The sequence below is a fragment of the Callithrix jacchus genome, chromosome X (assembly GCF_049354715.1).
Source record: "Callithrix jacchus isolate 240 chromosome X, calJac240_pri, whole genome shotgun sequence".
Lineage (NCBI taxonomy): Eukaryota > Metazoa > Chordata > Mammalia > Primates > Cebidae > Callithrix > Callithrix jacchus.
In genome coordinates this window covers 99,065,928-99,082,000 of record NC_133524.1, presented here as the reverse complement: position 1 = coordinate 99,082,000, position 16,073 = coordinate 99,065,928, and the positions used below count along the sequence as shown (strand labels likewise).

The 16,073-nt window shown below is 38.7% G+C and overlaps 1 protein-coding gene across 50 annotated transcripts in view; it reads right to left on the bottom strand.

The window, feature by feature from the left end:
- RAB40AL (RAB40A like) overlaps positions 1-16,073 on the bottom strand; it is a 145,942-nt gene that overhangs the window by 16,045 nt on the left and 113,824 nt on the right. For 40 of the 50 annotated variants that reach the window (XM_078363787.1, XM_078363793.1, XM_078363808.1 and 37 more), the window contains one exon: positions 12,347-12,429. The exons of the other annotated variants lie outside the window; for them this stretch is intronic. The gene's annotated coding sequence lies outside the window, so the exon portion shown is untranslated. The remainder of the gene's footprint in view (positions 1-12,346; positions 12,430-16,073) is intronic. 50 annotated transcript variants of the gene reach the window in all.

Genomic DNA, 16,073 nt, shown 5'->3' with positions numbered 1-16,073 from the left:
ATTAAAAAGTAGGTCAAAACAATTTATTTGACAGTGTGTCTGCATGTGTGGTGGGGGTGTCCCTGTGTTTCTATGCCTGAACCTTCTTCACAATTATTCATACACCAATTCATGTATCTTTCTATTCAGTTTACATAAAGACTAGACATCTAGTCCTGGGCATGACGATTTCAGATTGGGCATGAATATAGCAGAATTACCACCAGTGTATAGGAAATTCCAGAAAGCTTTGTTCTTTACAGTTTCATACAATGGAATACATGCACCTTCCTTACTCCCCTCAAATCTCCTACCCCTTGCCAAGCCCTTGTTTGACTTTCATTTCTGCAATTCTGACTCTGAGAACCAGTTGACAGCATTCTCTATTTCTTCCAAATGAAAGATATAATTTGTATAAACAGAAACAAAATTTTTCCTCAAAGTAGATAATGAAACAATAAGTATAGTATGACTTGTACTCTTTGAAAAATTCATATGTTTACAAAAAGATGGACAGGTCATATACACAGTTTTGTTTCCTTGCACACTCTTATGTCTACATCTAATTAGTTTATTAAATAGGTTTTGGGTGTCTACTTCAGAGGTTCAAATATCTTAGGATGAAATGCTATCAAACATTTTACAATGGATGGATCAGGGTGACAACACTGAAATACAGTGATCAATTTCAAGGTTATAGGAAGAGAGACAACCAGACTACCATCCATTCAGCCACAGGATTGGATATCTTTCCTCCCCCCACTTTTTTCTCTCTCTCTCTTTTTTTTCCAACCAAAGTTAAAGCCCTATAAAGAGTTTTCTGCACTTTCTACAAAACTACAATGAGACACCTTTAATTATACATTATTGGTATTGAGCTTAATATATATTTATTAATGAATGAAGGAATGGACAATTGTATGTATAGAAATGATAGTAACTCTTGGATTTTTTTATTTCAAGAGGTAAAAGATGGTTAAAATACTGCTGTGATGTGGCTGAATAATGCATAATCTAAGGATCACTGCCCTGGTGACTGTGAAACAGTCCAGAGTTTTCATATATATACATATACATATATATATATACACACACACACATATATATATATATATATACACACACACACACATATATATATATATATATATATATATATATATATATATATATATATATATATAGAGAGAGAGAGAGAGAGAGAGAGAGAGAGAGAGAGAGAGAGAGAGAGAGACAGAGACAATGTCTTATTCTGTCACCCAGGCTAGAGTGCAGTGGCCCAATCTCAGCTCACTGCAACCTCCACCTCCCAGGTTCAAGCGATTCTCCTGCCTCAGCATCCCAAGTAGCTGGGATTACAGGCATACGTGACCATGCCTGGATACCTTTTGTATTTTTAGTAGAGACAGGGTTTTGCCATGTAGGCCAGGCTGTTCTAGAACTCCTGACCTCAAGTGATCTGCCCGCCTTGACCTCCCAAAGTGCTGGGATTACAGGTGTGAGCCACATCACCTGGCTTTCCTATATTAACACACCGAACTATCCAAGAGCAGCCATTAGGCAAACTCCACACTTTGCTTACCTGGTGTTTTCTATCACTGAGATGACCAGGTGAGTTCAAAGACATGCCTATCTTCCCAGCGTCAGGAACTGAATTTAGGTCAGCTCAGGGGCTTCATGCTGAACAGCTCTTATGAGCTTCTGATAACACCCAAGAACTAGAGAGACAGCTGTCTATAAATCTTTCAATTCAAGGCATATCACAGGGACACTTGCTTTCTTCAACTAGATGTGTATTTTTCTCAAAAGGGGAAATAGTGAGAAATGATTTTTCACAATGCTCCCTTATCTCTGAGGCTCTGCCAACCCCTACTTCTGTGTCCCAACATTTAAAGACTACTAAAGTCCCACTCTATGCCATATACTCTGGGCAGGTTTTCTCATTTACCCCTTAGGACAGCTCTGGTATGGTCAGTCCCATTTCACAGATGACTAAGTTCAGGCTCACAGATCCCAAGTCACTTCTCCAGATAAGTGGCAGGATTGGAATGAGGCTGATTCCATTAATCAAACTCCCAACTCCATCCCTCCCTTCCCTATGCTGAACCCCTTCTCCTCCCTCAACCTGGTCTATTCTCAGAGCTGCCACCTTGGCTTTGGCCACTGGGAGGCACATCATAGCTACCTCAATTTTTGTTTTTAAATTAAAAGCAGTTTATTTTGCACAGAGTAACAAATATTATGAGTTTTTTGTTGTTGTTTGGAAAATTCACATGTATATGAAAGCAGTTCCATTATCTGTTGACCCCAAATCTACATTGCATTCATTGATTTATCACTTCCCTCCTCGGTACAGGCTGCAGCGTCCACATTGTAGTGAGGGTGGGGGGGTCCTTTTCAGACAGCAGGGGGTTCACCCTCCTTCATTACCCCACCCCTATACAGGCTTCCCACTCTGTCATTCCCTTTCCAGAACACTACGGACACAGCTGCCCAGACCCTGCTCTTGTGCCCTCATCCCCTCTGTCACTGCCCGCTGCCCTGCACTGCCCTATGGCTTCCCACCTAGGACAGCCAAGGATGTCCTGCAGTTTGTTTTTTTCCATCTTCTTTTAAGTCTATCAGTATTTTTCTGGCAGAATCATTCTGTATCTGGGTTCATAAGTGGGCTGTAAAGGAGGTATTATATTTTTTGCCCCTTGCAGGCACTTCTTTGCTGAAAAGTTTGAAAATGGTGGTACCTTGGTGCCCTCTCCTGACACATTGCAGCTAGAACATTGCTTGAATAGGAAGATATGAAGGAGACACACTGCATTGCATTGCAGATAGAACATTGTTGAATAGGAAGGTGGGAAGGAGAGGTTGTGGCCTAAGCCCACCCTATAATAAAATAGCTTTCTGGAAGTCTTGGGGAGAAGTGGGCATTCCCAGCGTATAGGGGTAATGATGGGCTTCAGACAAAAATTGCTGCCTTTTACTGTGCCGAGAAGAGAGCTCTCTGCTAGAGGAAGAAAAATATTTTAATTTCTATTCTTTGACCACTGGACAGAGACCTGTATAAGAAAAAAAGGGATCCAGGCTACTTGTTATCTTTGTAACCCTCTTTACATCTTTATTACTATCTTTTCATGAAAATGCATTTCTGTGATAACATTTGAAATTCCAACATAATGTCAATATTTTTTATGGACCTGGTGTTTCATCATACGATATCAGTATAATGTTAGCTGTGGGTTTGTTGTAGATGGCTTTTATTACTCTAAGGTATGTCCATTTTATACTGATTTTGCTGAGGGTTTTAATCATAAAGAGATGCTGGATTTTGTCAAATGCTTTTTCTGCAGCTATTCAGATGATCACGTGATTTTTGTTTAAAATCTGTTTATGTGCTGTATCACATTTATGTCTTGTGTATGTTAAACCATCCCTGCATCCCTGGTATGAAACCCACTTGATCATGGTGGATTTTCTTTTTGATATGTTGTTGAATTTGGTTTGCTAGTATTTTCCTGAGGATTTTTGCATCTATGTTCATCAGGGATGATCTGTAGCTTTCTTTTTCGTTACCTCCTTCCCTAGTTTTGATATTAGGGCAAAACTGGCTTCATAGAATGATTTGGGAGGATTCCCTCTTTCTGTCTTTTGGAATAGTGTCAACAGGATTGGTACCACTTCTTTGAATGTCTGATAGAATTCAGCTGTGAATCTATCAGGTCCTGGACTTTTGTGTGTGTGGTATTGGTAATTTTTGTATTACTATTTCAATCTCACCGCTTGTTACTGGTCTGTTCAGAGATTCAGTATCTCCCTGGTTTAATCTAGGAGGGTTGTATAATTCCAGGAATTTATCCATCTCCTGTAGGTTTTCTAGTGTATGTACATAAAGGTGTTCATAGTAGTCTTGAATAATCTTTTGTATTTCTGTGGCATCAGTTGTAATATCTCTCATTTCATCTCTAATGAAGCTTATTTGGACCTCCTCTCTTCTTGGTGAATCTTGCTAACGGTCTATCAATTTTACTTATCTTTTCAAAGAACCAGCTTTTTGTTTCATTTATCTTTTGTATTGTTTTTGTTTGTTTCAGTTTCATTTAGTTCTGCTCTGATCTTCGTTATTTCTTTTCTTCTCCCGAGTTTGAGTTTGGACTGTTCTTGTTTCTCCAGTTCTATGAGGTGTGACCTTAGATTGTCTATTTGTGATCTTTCAGACTTTTTGATGTAGGTGTTCAATGCTATGAACTTTACTCTTAACGCTTTTGCTGTATCCCAGAGGTTATAATAGGTTGTGTCCCTATTATCATTCAAAGAATTTTTAAATTTTCATCTTGATTTGTTGACATAATGATCATTCAGGAGCAGTTTATTTAATTTCCATGTATTTGCATGATTTTTAAGGTTCTTTTTGGAGTTGATTTCCAATTTTATTCCACTGTGGTCTGAGAGAGTACTCAATATAATTTCAATTTTCTTAAATTTATTGAGACTTGTTTTGTGGCCTATCATATAGTCTGTCTGGGAGAATGTTCCACGTGCCAATGAATAGAATGTATATTCTGCAGTTGTTGGGTAGACTGTCCTGTAAATATCTGCTAAGTCCATTTGTTTTAGGGTATAGTTTACACTCAGTTTTTTTTGTTGACTTTCTGTCTTGATGACTTGTCTAGTACTGTCAGCGGAGTACTAAAGTCATCCACTATTATTGTGTCACCATCTATTTCATTTCTTAGGTCTAGTAGTAATTGTTTTATAAGTTGAAAGCTCCAGTGTTAGGTGCATATATATTTAGAGTGATATTTTCCCATTGAACTAGTCCTTTTATTATTATATAATGTCTCTCGGTGTTTTTTTCACTGCTATTGCCTTAAAGTTTGTTTTGTCTCATGTAAGAATAGCTACTCCTGCTCACTTTTGGTGTCCCTTTGCATGGAATATATTTTTCTACCCCTTTACCTTAAGTATATGTGAGTCCTTATGTGTTAGGTGAATCTCCTGAAGACAGCAGAAACTAGGTTGGTGAATTCTTATCCATTCTTTATCTTTTAAGTGGAACATTTAGGCTATTTACATTCAATGTTAGTATTGAAATGTAAGGTACTATTCTATTCATTGTACTATATGTTGCCTGTATACTTGTTTTTTTTTTCATTATGTTATTGTTATATAGGTCCTTTGAGATTTATGCTTTAGGGAGGTTCTATTTTGGTGTATTTGAGGATTTGTTTTAATAGATAGAGGTCTTTTTAGCAGTTTTTGTGCCACTGGCTTGGTAGTAGTAAATTCTTTCTGCATTTGTTTGTCTGGGAAAGACTATATCTTTCCTTCATTTATGAAGCTTAGTTTCTCCGGATACAAAATTCATGGCTGATAATTGTTTTGCTTAAGGAGGCTAAAAATAGGACCCCAATCCTTTCTAATTTGTAGGGTTTTTGCTAAGAATTCTGCTGTTAATCTGATAGGTTTTCCTTTATAGATTACATGATACTTTTGTCTCATAGCTCTTAAGATTCTTTCCTTTGTCTTGACTTTAGATAACCTGGTGAATATGTGCCTAGGCAATGATCTATTTGCGATGAATTTCCCAGGTGTTCTTTGAACTTCCTGTATTTGTCTAGATCTCTAGCAAGGTCAGGGAAGTTTTCCTTGATTATTCCCTCAAATATGTTTTCCAAACTTTTAGATTTCTCTTCTTGTTTGGGAACACCAATTATAGTTAAGTTTAGACACTTAACATAGTCCCAAACTTCTTGGATGCTTTGTTTTTTTTAAACTTCTTTTTTCTTTGTCTTTGATGGATTGGGTTACTTTGAAAGCCTTGTCTTTGAGCTCTGAAATTTTCTTCTGCTTGTTCGACTCTATTGCTGAGAATTTCCAGTGCATTTTGCATTTCTCTATGTGTATCCCTGATTTCCAGAAATTGTGATTGTTTTTTATTTATTCTACCTATTTCACTGAAGAATTTTCCTTTCATATCCTGTATCAGGTTTTTGATTTATTTAACTTGGACTTCATCTTTCTCTGCTGCCTCTTTTATTAGCTTAATAATCAACCTTCTGAATTCTTTCTCTGGCAATTCCAAGATTTCATCTTGGTTTGGATCCATTGCTGGTGAGCTGGTATAATCTTTCGGATGTTCAACTTGTTTTGTCATATTACCAGCAATTTTTTTCTCATTCTCATTCATGTAGACTATGTCAGAGGGAAGATCTGGAATTCAAGGGCTGCTGTTCAAACTCTTTTGTCCCATGGGGTGCTCCCTTGGTGTGGGTTTCTCTCCCTTCCCCTACAAATGGGGCTTCTGGAGAGCTGAATTGTCATGATTGTTTTTGCTCTTCTGGGTCTAGCCACCTAGTGGAGCTACTGAGCTCCAGGCTGGCACTGGGGAGTATCTGCAAAGAGTCCTGTGATGTGATCCATCTTCAGGTCTTGCAGCCAGTGGAAGTAGCAGAGAGGAAAGTGGACTCTAGGAGGGTACTTGGTTGTATTTTGGTTTAGTGCACTGGTTTTGTGTTGGTTGGCCTACAACCAGGAAGTGGTGCTTTTGAGAATGCATCAGCTGTGGTCCTGCAGGGAGGATGCCAACTTGCCCTAGGGACAGCTGGTTAAGTATTCAGATTTCTCAGGCGGTAGGTAGGGCCATAGAACTCCCAAGAGATTATGACCTTCATCTTTGGCTATCAGGGTGGGTAGAGAAAGACCACCAGGTGGGGCAGGGATAGGTGTGGCTGAGCTCAGCCTCTCCTTGGGCATGGCTGGCTGTGGCTGCTGTGGGGGATGGGGGTGTGGTATTCGGTCCAATGGAGTTATATTCCCAGTGGGATTATAGCTGCTTCTGCTGAATCATAGAGGTTGCCAGCAAGTGGGAGAAAATCAGCAGTCACAGGCCTCACCCTGCTCCCACACAGCCTGCAGTTCTAAAGGCCTGTGTAATTCCCACTGTATCCTGCAACAGCACCGAGTGTATTTCAAGGTAAAAAATGACCAGGGCAGAGAACTTCTCCCAGATCACCAGCTTCCCCACTGACAAAGCAAGCAGATTCACAGTTTTTCAGCATCTCAGGGGCCTGCAGCAGTGATCCAGTTTCTTCAAAGGGTCTGTGGATTCTCTCAGCTTTCCTGGAATGTTCCTGCAGTAGTTCTTGGAGCAAAAGTTTATAGTTTGAGTCTCCACATTCTTCTCGGTCCATCTGAGCAGAAGCTGTAAGCTAGTCCTGCCTCCTATCTACCTTCTTGCCCCCATGCATTTATCTGAAATCAAAATACTTTAAATAAAACTATTATACTCCTAATATTCCAGTATGAAAGTTCCTTTCTGCCCACATTAGAAATAATGTGAATCTTTACTAATCTGATAGGCAAAAAAAAAAATCTCTCACCATTGTTTTAATATAACTCATTTTTGCTCTCTTATGGAATTTCATCCTGTGGATGCGACATAATCAATTTTCACAAACCGATATTATTCAGAGTGGTCCAATATTCCCTATTATCTACATGATGTGGATGGTATCTTTTCAAAGTCTTTGCACTGGTAGTGGGTGTAGTCCAGGGCAGAGTTCCCATGGCTATTTGTTCTGGTGAGCTGAATGGGCCCCCTTGGAGTCCAACAACCATGTTGAGAGAATTGTAGTATTGTGATAACAGAACCTGGTTTATGTTGAGGGGGGGAGAGAGGGAGGGGGGAGAGGGGGGGGGAGAGAGAGAGAGAGAGAGAGAGAGAGAGAGAGAGACAGTGTGTGTGTGTGTGTGTATGTGTGAGTGTATGTGTGTGCTGACAACCACATTTCCCTTTACTTCCTTCTGGCTCCTTTGTGTCACTGCATCTCATTTGGTCTGCTTTTTAAATTCAAGCCCAAAAGTGAAAAAAGGGAAGTAACAGGATGGCAGCCCTTGTAACCAGATCTTTATCAACATTCTTCATTAAGTTCTTAAGATAAATACATAAAAGGAAATGCTAGCACAAAGGGTGTCCGCCTATGTAGGCATTTATAAGTATTGCTCTACAGACACTCATAATATAGTGTCATTTATGCTCCCCAAGTAGAGGCAGGTGAGAAAGGCTACAGAGGAATGAAGAAAGTACTGATGTTGACAAGGTATTGCAGAGGGAAGGCTCTAGACTCTGTGGCGGATACACATACTGGTCATTTGTCTATTTTTGGCTTTGTTGCCTGTGCTTTTAAGGTCTTAGCCATAAAATCTTTGCCTAGACCAATGTACTAAAGTGTTTCCCCCAGGTTTTTTTCTAGTAGTTTTAAAATTTCGGATCTTACCTAGACCAATGTACTAAAGTGTTTTCCCCAGGTTTTTATCTAGTACTTTTATAGTTTCAGATCTTACATTTAAGTCTTTAATTGATCTTGAGTTGATTTCTGTATATAATGAGAGATAGAGGTGCAGTTTCATTCTTCTGAATATGCACCTCCAATTTTCCCAATACCATTTATTGTGGAAGATGTCCTTTCCCCAATGTATGTTCTTGTTGCCTTTGTTGAAAATCAGTTTTGCCTGTAAACATGTGGATTTATTTCTGGATTCTCTATTCTATTTCATTGGTCTTTGTGTCTGTTTTTATACCAAACCCATGTTGTTTTGATTACTGTAGCTTTGTAATATATTTTGAAGTCAAGTAGTGTGATGCCTCTGGCTTTGTTCTTTTTGGTCTGGATTGGTTTGGTTATTTGGTTCCTTTGTGGTTGCATATCAATTTTGGGATTTTTTTCCTATTTTTGTGAAAAATGTCATTGGTACTTTGATAAGGATTGCATTGAATCTGCAAATTCCTTTTGGCAGTATGATCATTTAAATTATATTAATTCTTCCAACCCATGAGTATAGGATATCTTTCCATTTGCTTGTGTCCTCTTCAATTTCTTTCATCACTGTTTTGTAGTTTTCCTTGTAGAGGTCTTTCACCTACTTGGTTACATTTATTCCTAGGTGGGTTTTTTTGTAGCTATTTCAAGAATGCATGCCTTTTTAATTTCTTTCTCAGCTATTTTATCATTGGTGTATATAAGCACTACTGATTTTTGTATATTGATGTTGTATCCTACAACTTTATTGAATTTATTTATCAAATGTGAGAGGGTTTTGATGGAGTAATTAGGTTTTTCTAGATATAAGATTATATCATTTGCAAAGAGGAATATATGTAAAGACTCATTCCTCTTTTTCATCCAAGTCGGATGACTTGGATAACTGTTATTTCTTTTGCCTGATTGCTCTGACTAGGTCTTCCAGTACTGTTTTGAATAGTATTGGAGAAGGTGAAAAAACAAGACCCTTGTCTTGTTCCAATTCTTAGATGAAATGGTTTCAGCTTTTCCCCATTCAGTATGATGTTAACTGTGAGTTTATCATATATGGCTTTTAATATTTTGAGGTATGTTCTTTTGATGCCTAATTTCTTGAGAGCTTTTATCATGAAGGGATGATGAATTTTATCAAATGCTTTTTATGGACTGGTTGAGATTATCATATGGTTTTTGTCCTTCATTTTGTTGATATAACATATTATGTTTGTTTATTTGCATATGTTGAACCATCTTTGCCTCCCTGGTATAAATCCCACTTGATCATGGCGTATTATCTTTTTGATGTGCTATTGGATTCAGGTTGCTAGTATTTTGTTGAGAATTTTTGCATCTATTTTCATCAGGGTTATTGGCCTGTAGTTTTCTTTTTTGTTGAGTCCTTGTCTGGTTTTTGGTATCATGATAATGCTGCCCTCAAAAAATGAATTAGGGAGAATTCCCTTTGCTTCCATTTTTTTTCAATAGTTTGGATATAACTTGTGATAGTTCTTCTTTGAAGGTTTGTTAGAATTCATCAGGGAAACCATCCAGGCCTGGGCTTTTCTCTGTTGGAAGATTTTTATTACTGATTCAAGCTCATTACTTATTATTGGTCTGTTCAGGTATTCTATTTCTTCCTGATTCAATCTAGATAGGTTGTATATGTCCAGGAATCGATCTGTTTCCTTTAGGCTTTCCAATTTGGTAGTATACAATTGTTTATAATAGTCTCTGATGATTTCCATGGTATCAGTTATAGTGTCTCCTTTTTCATTTCTGATGTTTATTTGTACCTTCTCTCTTATTTTCTTCATTATTCTAGCTGGTGGTTTATGAATTTGTTATATTTTCAAAAATCCAAATTTTCATTTCATTAAAACACTGTTGTTTTAGTTTCCATTTTGTTTAGTTTGGCTCCAACCTTTACTGTTTCCTTTCTTCTACTACCAATTTTGGATTTGGTTTGTTTTTGCTTTTTTAGTTCCTTGAGGTACACAGTTAGATTGAATTTGGAATCTTTCTACATTTTTGATGTAGGCATCTATCGATATAGATTTTTCTCTTTGCACTGCTTTTGGTGTATCCCATAGGTTTTGTTATGTTGTGTTTCCATTTTCATTTGTTTCAAATAACTTTCTGATTTCTTCAATTTTTTTTCCTGACTCAGTGGTCATTCTGGAGCATGCTGTTTGTTTAATTTCTACATATTTGCACAGTTGCCCAGGTTTCTAGTTTTATTCCATTTTTGCCTGAGAACATATTTGATATAATTTTAATTTTTAAAATTTATTGAGACTTGTTTTGTGTCCTTCTACTTAATGCTTTCACCATTAAATAGAAAACAGCTATTTCAAATTAATGAACACATATTACTTCTGTTCAAAAGTATGTCCTGTGTCTAAATATTCATCAAAATACTTTTATTCCTGAATACTAAATTTCAAACAATATACAAAAGTACACTTATGAATTGTAATTAACCTTCAACTCTCACTAGCTCAACTCCTACCTCCTGACCCAAACTGTCTGTTGTCCACAAAATAGTGTACTTTTGCATAAAATCTTTTTACCAAAAAGTGCAATCACATTAATCATCTCCTTTTGCAATTTGTCTTTTCCACTTAATTTTTCTGAGGATTTGTATTAGCATCTTATTAGTTCTTATAGCTTTAGCATAATCAACAAGTTCATTGTTCATGTCTATATTTATTGGAATTCTATGTCAAAACTAGTTGTCAATTATTTTGTTACTGAGTTTGCCCTATACATTATGGTTACTAATCCAATATCTCAGATGTAGTTTGAAAATGTTTTCCCCATTGTTTTATATGAATTCTTAGTCTTATTTTCATTTAGAATTTGTTTTCTACTTCAATAATATGAATAAAATGTAAACAGATTGTAATTTAAAAAGAAATACTGGTGAAGAACACTTTAGGGGGTGTGTACTGTCAGCCTTGGGAAAAATTAGAGCATTGAGAGTCCTGGAGATATCAAGATAAAATGGAAAAATACTTTAAGCAATTCTAGCGTTAGCTGCTGATCTGGAGAGAAAAAAGTTTTCTCCCCGATTTACATAAACTTTACTAAATTACCCTGATCCGAATAATGGTCAAAGTGATAGGTACCTTGAATAGCAGTTAAGATTAAAGGAGATAAAATATAACGCGCATTTGCTTACAGTAGTTTAGTGTATGTCACTTTCCTTCTCTCAAGCTCACCTGTCCCAAGACCAATGCTTGAGCTTCTGCCTGAGCCTACTCACCTCTCTGAGGATCAGCCAACTAACTCATGTGGCCCTACAACCAGGTCTCTTGGCACAAATGGTGGGATTTCATCTCCTTTATCTTCCTCATCACCCAGAGGAGTTGTGGAGTGAGGACACATTGGTCCACAATAGCAGGGGAGTAGAATCTGATTATTTCTCAAGCCCTGGAAGCCCATTTTCTAAAAGGGAGGCTACTCAGGGCTGTCTATGGAGGATGAGGGACAAAACCTCATTCCAATTCTATCATCTATTTGGAGAAGTGACTCAGGCCCAGAAAGCCTGAGTTTGGTCATCTATGACATGGGACTGACCATACCATCCTTACAGTGCTGTCCTGAGGTGTAAATGAGAAAACTTGTATAGAGTATATGGCATAGGGTGAGACTTCAATGGCCTTTAAATGTTGGGACACAGCACTAGGGGATGGCTGAGCCTTAGCAAAGGAGGCATTATGAAAAATAATTTCTCATTGTTTCTCGTATGAGAAAACAGATACCTACTTGAAGAAAGCAAATGACCCTGTGATATGAATTGAGTTCAAAGATTTGTAGACAGTTGTTTCTGTACTTCCTGGGTATTATCAAAAACTCATAGGAGCTTTTCAACATCATGCCCCTGAGGTGACCCAAATCCAGTTCCCCATGCTGGAAAGACAGGCATGTCTTTGAACTCAGATGTTGAACTCAGAAATAGCTAACATCAGGGGAGCAGAAAGTTGTGTTTGCCTAATGGCTGTTCCTGGACTAGTCAGTATGGTTTTGGGCTCTTTTTAAAAATTTTTTTAAGGAAAAATTTTGACCCATACCGCAGTCCTCAGTGAAGAGTCTTCAGATCATGCAGTATTCAGCCACATCACTTGAGGTTTTTTTTCCGTCAGCTGCTGCCTCCCTTAGAGACAAAAATCCAATAGTTACTAGCAAGTCTTTGACACATTATATAGTTTGGCTGTTTCCCCACCCAAATCTCACCTTGAATTGTAATAATCCCCACATGTCAAATGTGGGGCCAGGTGGAGATAACTAAATCATGAGGGCAGTTTCCCCCATACTGTCCTCATAGTAGTGAATAAGTCTAACAAGATCTGATGGTTTTATAAATGGGAGTTCCCCTGCATAAGCTCTCTTGTCTGCCACCATGTAAGATGTGTTTTGCCTTCTGCCATGATAGTGAGGCCTCCCCAGCCATATAGAACTGTGAGTAAATTAAACCTCTTTCCTTTATAAATTATCTAGTCTCAGTTATGTCTTTATTAGCAGCATGAGAGTAGACTAATACAACACACAATTGTCCAGTTTTAATTAGCTAACAACTAAATATTTATTGAGCCCAGAATTCATGCTATTCCATTGGAAGTACTTCATGAATTCTAAAGTCAAATTAACTGGATAAGAAAGGAAATTAATACATAGGTGACTTCATTGCTTAAATCTCAGATGAGATGGCTCTTATTAATTTTTAAACTTGATCAAGTTAAAAAACTTGATGATTTTCAAAAATTCCTCCTTGGACCTCTCATCACCTATTCAACCACATGATAGAAATACCACTCCTCTCCCTCTCCTGCTTTCTCTCTTTCTCTCTCTCTCTATGAGTGTGTGTGCGTGTGTATGTCCTCCCCCATTGTATGCTCTCTTCTCCTTCAAATTCAAAGTTCCACAAAGATTTGTATATATTCCTTGTTAACACTCTCCACTTTTCGCTGATTCTTTATACCATTACACTATGGTGTCTGTTCCCAAGATAATCAATTAATGCATATGAATTAAAACTCTTTTGGGTTTGACCCAAGATGGCAGAATAGGAACAGCTCCGGAGTGCAGGTCCCAGCAATAACAAAGCAGAGAGTAAGTGTTCACCACATTTCCAAACAAGTTTTCACTGCCCACAACCAGGAGATTCCCAGGCCAAAAAGTGCCACAAGTTTTCAGCAGAGCTGGTGCCACAGGTTGGCACATGGAAACTCACACAAATCGGGGCAGCTGTTTCAACTGGTGCCTGGAGCGCCTGGGAGACAGAGCTGCCCATTCAACTGAAAGGGAGGGGGTGAGACAGGGAGCCAGGCGATCTGGCTTGGTGGATACCACCCCCAGAAAACAAGCAATCTGAAATGCTCTGGATTGAGAGTTTTGCAGCAAGCACACCTGGATGCAGGATGGTCCAGCTCAGTGGGAGGAAGGGCATCCATCACTACAGAGGCAGTCTGCCACTACCAAGGCAGTTCACATAGCAGCTGGGCAGAGCCTGCGGCAGCTCAGCAACACCTCTGCCAGCAGACTGTGACTAGACTACTCTGTACGGGGCAGGGCATCTCTGAAAAAAGGCAGCAGCATGTCAGGAACTTATAAATAAAGCTGACCTTCCTAGGTCAGAGCACCTGGCAAAAGCAGTATGAGTTCCACTGCAGCAGACTTAAAGGTACCTGCCCAGCAGCTCTGCACAGAACAATGGAGCTTCCAGCACTGCACTTGAGCTCCTATAAGGGACAGACTGTCTCCTCAAGCAGCTTCCCAACCCCCATATACCCAAAGAGACACCTTATAAAGGAGAGCTCAGGCCGACATCTGGCAGGTACCCTTCTGGGATGAAGATAACAGAAGAAGAAACCAGCAGCAACCCTTACTATTCTGCAGCCCCTGTGGGTGATTCCTATGCAAGCAGGGTCTGGACTGGACCTCCAGCAGTCCTGCAGCAGAGGGGCCTGACTATTTGAAGGAAAACTAAGAAACAGGAAGAAATAGATTCAACATCAACAAAAATGACGTCCACTCAGAGAACCCACCTGAAAGTCACCAACTACAGAGACCACTGGTAGATAAAGCCACTAAGATGGGAAGAAACCAGTGCAAAAAGGATGAAAACACCAAAACCCAGAATGTTTCTGCTCCTCCAAGGGATCACAACTCCTCACCAGCTAGGGATCAAAGATGGATGGAGAATGAATCTGATGAATTGACAGAAACAGGCTTCAGAAGGTGGGTAATAACAAACTTCTCAGAGCTAAAAGAACATGTGCTAACCCAATGCAAAGAAACTAAGAATCTAGAAAAAGGTTAAATGAGATGCTAACTAGAATAAACAGCTTAGAGAAGAATATAAACAACTTGATGGAGCTGAAAAACACAGCACAATAACGTGGCAAAGCATACACAAGTTTCAATAACCAAATTGACCAAGCAGAAGAAAGGATATCAGAGATTGAAGATCAACTCAATGAAATAAAACGAGAAGGCACAAATAGAGAAAAAAGAGTGAAAAGAAATGAACAGAGCCTCCAAGAAATATGGGATTATGTGAAAAGACCTAATCTATGTTTGATAGGTTTACCTGAATGTGACAGAAAGAATGAATCCAAGCTGGAAAATACTCTTCAGGATACCATCCAGGAGAACTGCACCAACCTAGCAAGGCAGGCCACCATTCAATTCCAGGAAATACAGAGAACACCATAAAGATATTCCTCAAGAAGAGCAACCTGAAGGCACATAATCATCAGATTCACCAAGGTTGAAATGAAGGAAAAAATGCTAAGAGCAGCCAGAAAGGTCTGATTACCCACAAAGGGAAGCCCATCAGACTCACAGTGGATCTCTCTGCAGAAACCCTACAAGCCAGAAGAGAGAAGGGGCCAATATTCAACATCCTTAAAGAAAAGAACTTTCAACCTAGAATGTCATATCCAGCCAAACTAAGCTTCATAAGTGAAGGAGAAAGAAAATCCTTTATAGACAAGCAATTGCTGAGAGGTTTCATCACCACCAGGCCTGCCTTACAAGAGCTCCTGAAAGAAACACAAACAAGAAAAGGAACAACCAGTACCAGCCACTCCAAAAATGTACCAAATGGTAAAGACCATCGACGCAGTAAAACAATATGTCAACTAATGGGCAAAACATCCAGCTAGCATCAAAATGGCAGGATCAAATTCACATATAACAATATTAACCTTCAATATAAATGGACTAAATGCCCCAATCAGAAGACACAGACTGGCAAATTGGATAAAAAGTCAAGACCCATAGGTGTGCTATATTCAGGAAACCCATCTCATGTACAAGGACACACACAGGCTCAAAATAAAGGGCTGGAGGAAGATTGATCAAGCAAATGGGGAGCAAAAAAAAGCAGGAGTTGCAATCCTAGTCTCCGATAAAATGGACTTTAAACTAACAAAGATCAAAAGAGACAAAGAAGGGCATTACATAATGGTAAAAGGATCAATGCATCAAGAAGAGCTAACAATTCTAAAGATACATGTACCCAGTACAAGAGCACCCAGGTACATAAAGCAAGTTCTTAATGACCTATAATGACTTAGAACACTCCACTGTCAATATTACACAGATCAACAAGACAGAAAATTAACAAGGATATCAGATCTGGACCAAGATCTTGAATCAGATCTGAACCAAGCAGACCTAACAGACATCTACAGAAAGCTCCACGCCAAATCCACCAAACATACATTCTTCTCAGCACCACGTTGCACCCACTCTAAAATTGACCACATAATCAGAAGTAAATCACTTCTCAGC